Source organism: Musa acuminata, chromosome BXJ2-9, assembly GCF_036884655.1.
Source record: "Musa acuminata AAA Group cultivar baxijiao chromosome BXJ2-9, Cavendish_Baxijiao_AAA, whole genome shotgun sequence".
NCBI lineage: Eukaryota > Viridiplantae > Streptophyta > Magnoliopsida > Zingiberales > Musaceae > Musa > Musa acuminata.
The window spans coordinates 27,228,770-27,237,208 of record NC_088346.1 but is presented as its reverse complement, the minus strand read 5'-3'; positions in this window follow the sequence as shown (position 1 = coordinate 27,237,208).

Genomic DNA, 8,439 nt, shown 5'->3' with positions numbered 1-8,439 from the left:
ATCCTCTTGAGGCCTATAAATACCCCTCAAATCTCAACTGAGGTTACAACTTTTGAGAAGCATTTTGATTGAGAAAAAAGTCTTAGAAAGTCTTAGCAAGTCTTGTTTTCAATTTGCTAGAGAGTTCTCCTCCTTCTTTCTTATTGAAAATTTGTAAGAGGTTGAGCTGCTTGTAAAAGGTTGTAAGAGGGGTGTTTACCCTTCCATTTCAAGAGACTTGCTAGTGGAAGGTGGGAGCCTCATCGAAGAGGGGCCTCGCAAGTGGAGTAGGTCATTTGACCGAACCACTCTAAAAATCGGCGTAATCTCTGGTTTGCTTTTTATTGTTGTCATTTACATTACTGCAAATCTTCTTACTGCTTTAGTTTGTATTACTCTTGCTGCGCAACTTTAAGAATACGCCTTCAAGTTAAATTTCTCAAGTTTCGTTCTTAACGTACGAAAGATTTTGATTAAAATCGAAGTTTTAATCCGCTGCACTAATTCACCCCCCCCCCTCTTAGTGCCGCTCCGATCCTAACAAGTGGTATCAGAGCAAGGTTATCTCTCATATTTGGTTTAATACCCAAGAGAGATGGCTTACTCCGGCATACAAGAGGGCCATTCTATTGCACGACCACCTTTGTTTAATGGGTCGGATTACACATATTGGAAGACTCGCATGAGAATCTTCCTCATTTCTATGGACTTTGAGCTTTGGTCTATTGTCGAGAATGGATTTCAAAAATCTTCTCTTCCGATGAGCGAATGGAATGAATCGGAGAAGAAGGTTTTTGCTTTAAATGCAAAGGCTATGAATGCCTTGTTTTGTGCACTAGACAAAAACGAATTTAATCGTGTTTCAATGTGTGATTCGGCTTTTGATATTTGGAGAACTCTTGAGGTCACTCATGAAGGCACTAGCCGAGTGAAAGAGTCCAAAATCAACATCCTTGTGCACTCTTACGAACTTTTCCGAATGAAACCAAGTGAGTCTATCGGAGACATGTACACCCGATTTACGGATGTCATCAATGGACTCAAAGCTCTTGGTAAAGATTTTACTAACTTTGAACTAGTAACTAAAATCTTAAGATCCCTCCCTAAAAGTTGGGATCCAAAAGTTACGGCCATTCAAGAGGCCAAAGACCTTAAAGCATTCCCTCTTGAAGAACTCATTGGGTCTCTAATGACCTACGAAATGACATGTCAAGCTCATGACGAGCTCGAGAACCCCCTTCCAAAGAACAGGAAGGATATGACACTCAAATCACAAGAAGACCACTTGAAAGGAACATCAAGTGATGAGGACAGTGACAATGACATTGCACTTTTGACTCAAAAGTTTAAAAAATATTTAAGAAAGAACAGATTTAAAAATAATACAAAAAATAAATTTGAACAAAAGAAAGACCAAGTGATTTGCTATGAATGCAAAAAACCGAGACACTACAAGAACGATTGTCCTCAAGCCAAAAAGAGGACATCAAAGAAGAAGGCGTTCAAGGCAACGTGGGATGATTCAAGTGCATCCGAAGAAGAGGAGTCCAACACCGAGCAAGTTGCTCATTACGCGCTAATGACGTTAGGAGAAGAGGTATGTGATTTATTTAATGAAGATTTATCTTTTGAAGAACTGTCTATCGCTTTTCATGAATTATTTGATGAATGTAGAACTGTTAGCAAGAAGTTAAGTATCTTAAAGAAAGAGCATGCTTTGCTACAAGATAAGTTTGATAGTCTTCAAACTCCTCCATGCTCTAAGTGTGAGCACTTAGAAGCAATAAAAAATGAAAATATGCTTCTTAAGGAAACCTTAAACAAGTTTAAGGTTGGTAGCAAAGGATTAGATATGATCCTTGCAAACAAGGGTCACATCGCAAATAGAAATGGAATTGGATTTGTAAAAGGATTACATCAAAATCCCACCACTTTCGTAAAAGGACCTACATTACATGTTTCCTCTTATGTGAAATGCAACTTTTGTTGCAAATCCGGACATATTGCCTACAAATGCCCATTTAGGAAAATTAGTTCACAAAAATTAATATGGGTTCCTAAAGGAACTATAAAAAATTCAATCATAAATAACAAAGTTAGTGGGTCAATTTTTGAGGCACCCAAAATCAAATGGGTACCTAAAAATCATCCTCTTTTGTAGACAAACCCACAAGCTAGGAGCAAGAGATGGTATCTCGATAGTGGATGCTCAAGACATATGACTGGAGATCCATCTCATTTCTCTATGCTCACTAGCAAAGAAGAAGGGTACGTTACCTTCGGAGACAACAACAAGGGCAAAATCATTGGCAAGGGAACTATTGGTAACAAATTTAATTTTTCCATTGATGATGTCTTACTAGTTGATGGATTGAAACATAATCTCTTGAGTATTAGTCAACTATGCGATAAAGGTTACATCGTTAGATTTGAATCAAATATGTGCATTATTGAAAAACCAAATCATAACATGACTATGATTGCTTTAAAACAAAATAATGTCTATACCATCAATCTTGATGAACTAAGTAATGAAATGTGCTTCTCCGCCGTAAATGATGATGCTTGGCTTTGGCATAGGAGATTAGGCCATGCAAGCATGAAAACAATATCTAAGATCTCATCTCAAGAATTAGTACGAGGAATTCCAAATATAAAGTTTATTAAGGACAAAGTATGCGATGCATGTCAACTAGGCAAACAAATAAAAACAAGCTTCAAACCAAAAAATCAAATTAGCACTACTAGACCATTACAATTGATCCATTTGGACTTATTTGGACCAATTGATACAACAAGTCTAGGTGGAAGCAAATATGTCTTTGTGATTGTGGATGACTACTCTAGATACACTTGGACCTATTTCTTAGCTCACAAAAGTGATTGCTTCAAGTGTTTCTCTAAATTTTGTAAACTCACTCAAAATGAAAAAGGCTTCATGATTTCATCAATTCGGAGTGATCACGGTGGTGAATTCCAAAACCGTGACTTTCAAAATTTTTGCGAAAGTAATGGGTACAATCACAACTTCTCAACTCCAAGAAATCCTCAACAAAATGGAGTAGTTGAAAGGAAAAATAGAAACCTACAAGAAATGGCAAGAACTATGTTGAATGAACATAGTTTACCTAAGTACTTTTGGGCCGAAGCCGTAAATACGGCTTGCTACATCATGAATAGAGTCCTAATAAGACCATCCTTATCCAAAACTCCCTATGAATTATGGAATAACAAAAAACCAAACATCTCCTATTTTAAAGTTTTTGGTTGTAAATGCTTTATTTTAAATGAAAGGGATGCTTTAGGAAAATTTGATGCTAAATCCGATGAAGGCATCTTTCTTGGTTACTCTTCCGTTTCTAAAGCTTTTCGGGTTTTTAATAAAAGAACTTTAGTAATTGAAGAGTCTATTCATGTAGTTTTTAATGAAATTTCCGATTTAAAGAAAAATGATTTTGATGATGATCTTGGTTTTGATAATTTGAATTTAAATGAACCCTCTCCTCAAAATAGCCTTTTGAATGCATCTTCTTCCGAAATTTCTTTACCAAAAGAATGGAAGTATGTAGATGCTCATCCAAAAGAGCAAATTATAGGAGATACATCAAAAGGGGTTCAAACTCGTTCTTCTTTCAAAAATTTCTGTGCTAACGCCGCTTTCCTTTCTCAAATTGAACCTAAATGCATTGACGAAGCCTTAAAAGATGATTTTTGGATCATTGCAATGCAAGAAGAATTGAACCAATTTGAGAGGAATGAGGTATGGAAGCTTGTTCCTAGACCAAGTGACCACTTAGTCATAGGTACTAAGTGGGTCTTTAGAAACAAGCAAGACGAAAATGGTATCGTGGTTAGAAACAAGGCTAGATTAGTGGCCAAAGGTTTCAACCAAGAAGAAGGTATTGATTACGATGAAACCTTCGCTCCCGTGGCTCGATTAGAAGCCATAAGGATGCTCCTTGCCTATGCTAGTAGTAATAATTTTAAACTATTTCAAATGGATGTTAAAAGTGCTTTCTTGAATGGTTTTATTTCCGAAGAAGTATTTGTCGAACAACCTCCCGGATTTGAAAATTCTCTTCTTCCTAATCATGTATTCAAATTGACTAAAGCTCTCTATGGCTTAAAACAAGCTCCTAGAGCTTGGTATGAAAGGCTTAGTTCCTTTCTTATTTTAAATAATTTTACCAAAGGCAAGGTTGATACTACATTGTTTATTAAACATTTTGAAAATAATTTTCTTATTGTGCAAATTTATGTTGACGATATTGTGTTTGGCTCTTCGGATGAATCACTATGTGAATCATTTGCCAAATGTATGAGTCTTGAATTTGAAATGAGTTTAATGGGTGAATTAACTTTCTTTTTGGGATTACAAATCAAACAACTTAGTGATGGTATATTTCTTAACCAATCGAAATATACATTAGAATTGTTAAAACGATTTAACATGGATAATTCAAAAGCAATAAACACCCCTATGAGTACTACGACTAAGTTAGATATGGATGAAAATGATGAAAGTTTCGATCAAAAAACATATAGGGGAATGATAGGTAGTCTACTCTACCTCACTGCGACTAGACCGGATATTATGTTTAGTGTAGGACTTTGCGCTAGGTTTCAATCTAATCCTAAATTATCTCATCTTAAGAGTGTTAAAAGAATATTTAGGTATCTTAAAGGAACTCCAAATTTAGGATTGTGGTATCCAAAATCTGAAAATTTTGATCTAATAGCTTATGCAGATGCCGATTTTGGCGGATGCAGGATAGATAGAAAAAGTACATCCGGAACATGCCAATTTTTAGGACATGCACTTGTTTCTTGGACTTCCAAGAAACAAAATTCAGTTGCACTATCTACGGCGGAAGCCGAATACATTGCTGCAAGTGCATGTTGTGCACAAGTAATTTGGATGAAAAATACATTAGAAGACTATGGAATTCACCTTGAAAATATTCCCATAAAATGCGATAATACTAGTGCCATATGCCTTACTAAAAATCCAATTCAGCATTCTAGAACTAAGCACATCGACGTTAGGCATCATTTCATACGCGATCATGTCCTTAACAATAATGTTGTTCTAGAATTCATTGACACAAAGCATCAATTAGCAGATATATTCACAAAAGCCTTGAATGAAGACCAATTTGAATTCATTAGAAGGGAATTAGGTATGTTAAATTGTCCCTAAATAATAAACTTGTTTGATTGGATTTTCCGTAAAGTTTTTCATCTTCTTTCCATCTCTCATTCTCCTTCAAATTCCATATGACATGTTGTGAAATCTCGAAATCGACTTTGATGACTTGATTATGAATTTCAAGTTAGCGATTTGATTTAAATAAGTTTTATCTAAATCAGAATCTTGATCTTGCAAAATTGGAATCACAAATAATATCTCTTGGCATTCATGAATTGATACTTACAAATATGAAAGTATTGGCATTCATGACTTGAATTTGATTGAAACATTGTATGCTTAAATTCATCATTCTCCTATGTTTCAAAAATTCTTTAAATGCCTTATGTGATGATTAAAAAGTAATGTTGAGATTTTCATGAATTTGACGATTTGAATGAGTTTGTATTCGAATTATGATCTTGACTTCGTGAAATTACTACTTGAATTTTTTATCCCAATCTCTCTCTTATACATCTACAATTTCTATTATTCATAGAAAGAAGAGATTAGATAATATGAATGCATGCTGAATTTTCCTCTAAAATGAACTCTGCGTAAATATTTTTGCATACTTAATTTTCAATGATAAAATCGTTGTATGACAAAATTTGTGCTTCAAGTCTCATTTTCCTTTTTGTTGATGACAAAGGGGGAGAAGTGATGACTTATATGACATGACTAATATGAATTACAAAAACTTGTGTGATATGAATGTCTTATATGACTTGCAAATCCTTGAAAATATCACAAGATTGATATCATGAAATTTATATTGAAAATCTTTATCTTCTGTGTGATATGAATGTCTTATATGACTTGCAAATCCTTGAAAATATCACAAGATTGATATCATGAAATTTATATTGAAAATCTTTATCTTCTGTCGTAGCAAAATTCGTCTCGTATCATTTAACTTATGATTTTCATCGAAGTTTCGTACTTACTATTGTTTAATGAGGATAACGATAAAGTTCTACGATTAGAACTTATCGGGTTATGCTTGAATCCAATGGGATGGAATTCAAGTGTTTTTTATCTTCTCATAATATGGCATATAGATAGGGGGAGTTACGTTTAACTCCGTCATCAATTGATTGTCATCATCAAAAAGGGGGAGATTGTTGAATCTTGGATTTTGATGATATAATCAATTGGTGGGTTAATTGATCTAATCCATATTATTGAGTTAAGTGCGCAGGATTAACTACGATAACCAGAAAACATAAAGCAAGGATACCGGAGTCGAGCTCGATGGACGTTTAAGAGACCGAAGAATCATCGGAGATGCTGCCGGAACCATCCGAGAAGAAATCGGGAACGTGTCGGAAGTTCGCCGAAGAAATCGTCGGAGGCTCGCGGAGATCACCGAGAAGGCTCGGCTACTCGTTAAAAGTCATCACAAAGATTGGGAGCTTGCAGGGAGTCCGTCGGAAGAAGTTCGTCGGAAAGCTCGCCGGAACAATACTCGACGTTCGCGGTTGAAAATTTGCTTAGGATGTGTTTTGGTTATGTAGTCCACTTGTAATTAGGATTAGGATTAAGAGATAATCCTATATCCTGGTTAGGGGCCAACTGGGCCCAAAGTCAGAGTTGGTTTAGGCTAAAAATTAAGCTAAACCAGCGAACTAGAGAGCCAAGATTGAAGCCCAACTAGTGGCTGAAAACACTGTAGTTGGGCTGAAAACACTGTAGGCGGTGGCACCGCCTAGTTGGGCGGTGGAACCGCCCAGCACCCGAGTGCTGGGCGGTGACACCTCCTTGGCTGGGCGGTTGCACCGTCCAGTACCCGAGTGCTGGGCGGTGGCACCGCCTGGCTGGGCGGTGGAACCTCCAGCACCGAGAACCCTAAAAGAATTCAAATTTTGAAACCCAAAATTTGAATCCTCTTGAGGCCTATAAATACCCCTCAAATCTCAACTGAGGTTACAACTTTTGAGAAGCATTTTGATTGAGAAAAAAGTCTTAGAAAGTCTTAGCAAGTCTTGTTTTCAATTTGCTAGAGAGTTCTCCTCCTTCTTTCTTATTGAAAATTTGTAAGAGGTTGAGCTGCTTGTAAAAGGTTGTAAGAGGGGTGTTTACCCTTCCATTTCAAGAGACTTGCTAGTGGAAGGTGGGAGCCTCATCGAAGAGGGGCCTCGCAAGTGGAGTAGGTCATTTGACCGAACCACTCTAAAAATCGACGTAATCTCTGGTTTGCTTTTTATTGTTGTCATTTACATTACTGCAAATCTTCTTACTGCTTTAGTTTGTATTACTCTTGCTGCGCAACTTTAAGAATACGCCTTCAAGTTAAATTTCTCAAGTTTCGTTCTTAACGTACGAAAGATTTTGATTAAAATCGAAGTTTTAATCCGCTGCACTAATTCACCCCCCCCCCTCTTAGTGCCGCTCCGATCCTAACAGAGTGAAATATATTTAACAAAGAATCCCATTCAACACTCAAGAACAAAATATATTGATATTAGACATCACTTTATACGAGATCATGTTACTAATCATAATGTAATCATAGAGTTCATAGATACTAAGCATCAACTAGCTGATATTTTTACAAAACCTGTGAGTGAAGAATAATTTGATTTCATAAAAAGAGAATTAGGAATGTTGATGTGTCCGAATGCATAAACTTGTTAAAATTATTATTCGGACTTTATTGATTGAATGATCAAATCACTTAATTACCATTACATGCCTAAAATGATATATTGAAAATTAATACAAAAATTTCCATAACAATAAGCATGTCTTCATGATTGTATAGTCTTGTTTGATTGCATGAAATTGTTAAATTAAATTTTCAGTTCCAATCGGATTTCATGAATACATTATTCTCTTTCGGACTTAATAAACATATGTCATATATAGTTTGATTCACATCATTGATTTTTGACGAATAGAATCATCTAGCAAATGCATATCTTTTAGACTTATCATGTGAAAAATATTCTCTTTGAGAAATAGATTTGATGATTCCTTCTTATAAAAGGAAGATATTTTTATGTGCAAGGATTTGATTCACATAAATATCCTGATCCTTGTAAAGCATGCCTTAATATCCTATCGATTTGAACTACACAAATGACTTTCCTTCTTCATGCAAAAAGATAATAACAAATAAAAAGGAAGAAGTTTTCACTCTATAATCTTCATGTCATGTCTTTCTTGAGATGTTTGTATAATTTATATCCTATCACTCTATATAGATAAATGACATGAACCTACTTATGGCATCACACGTATATTTAAAAGTTGTTTATATCGTTCTCCTT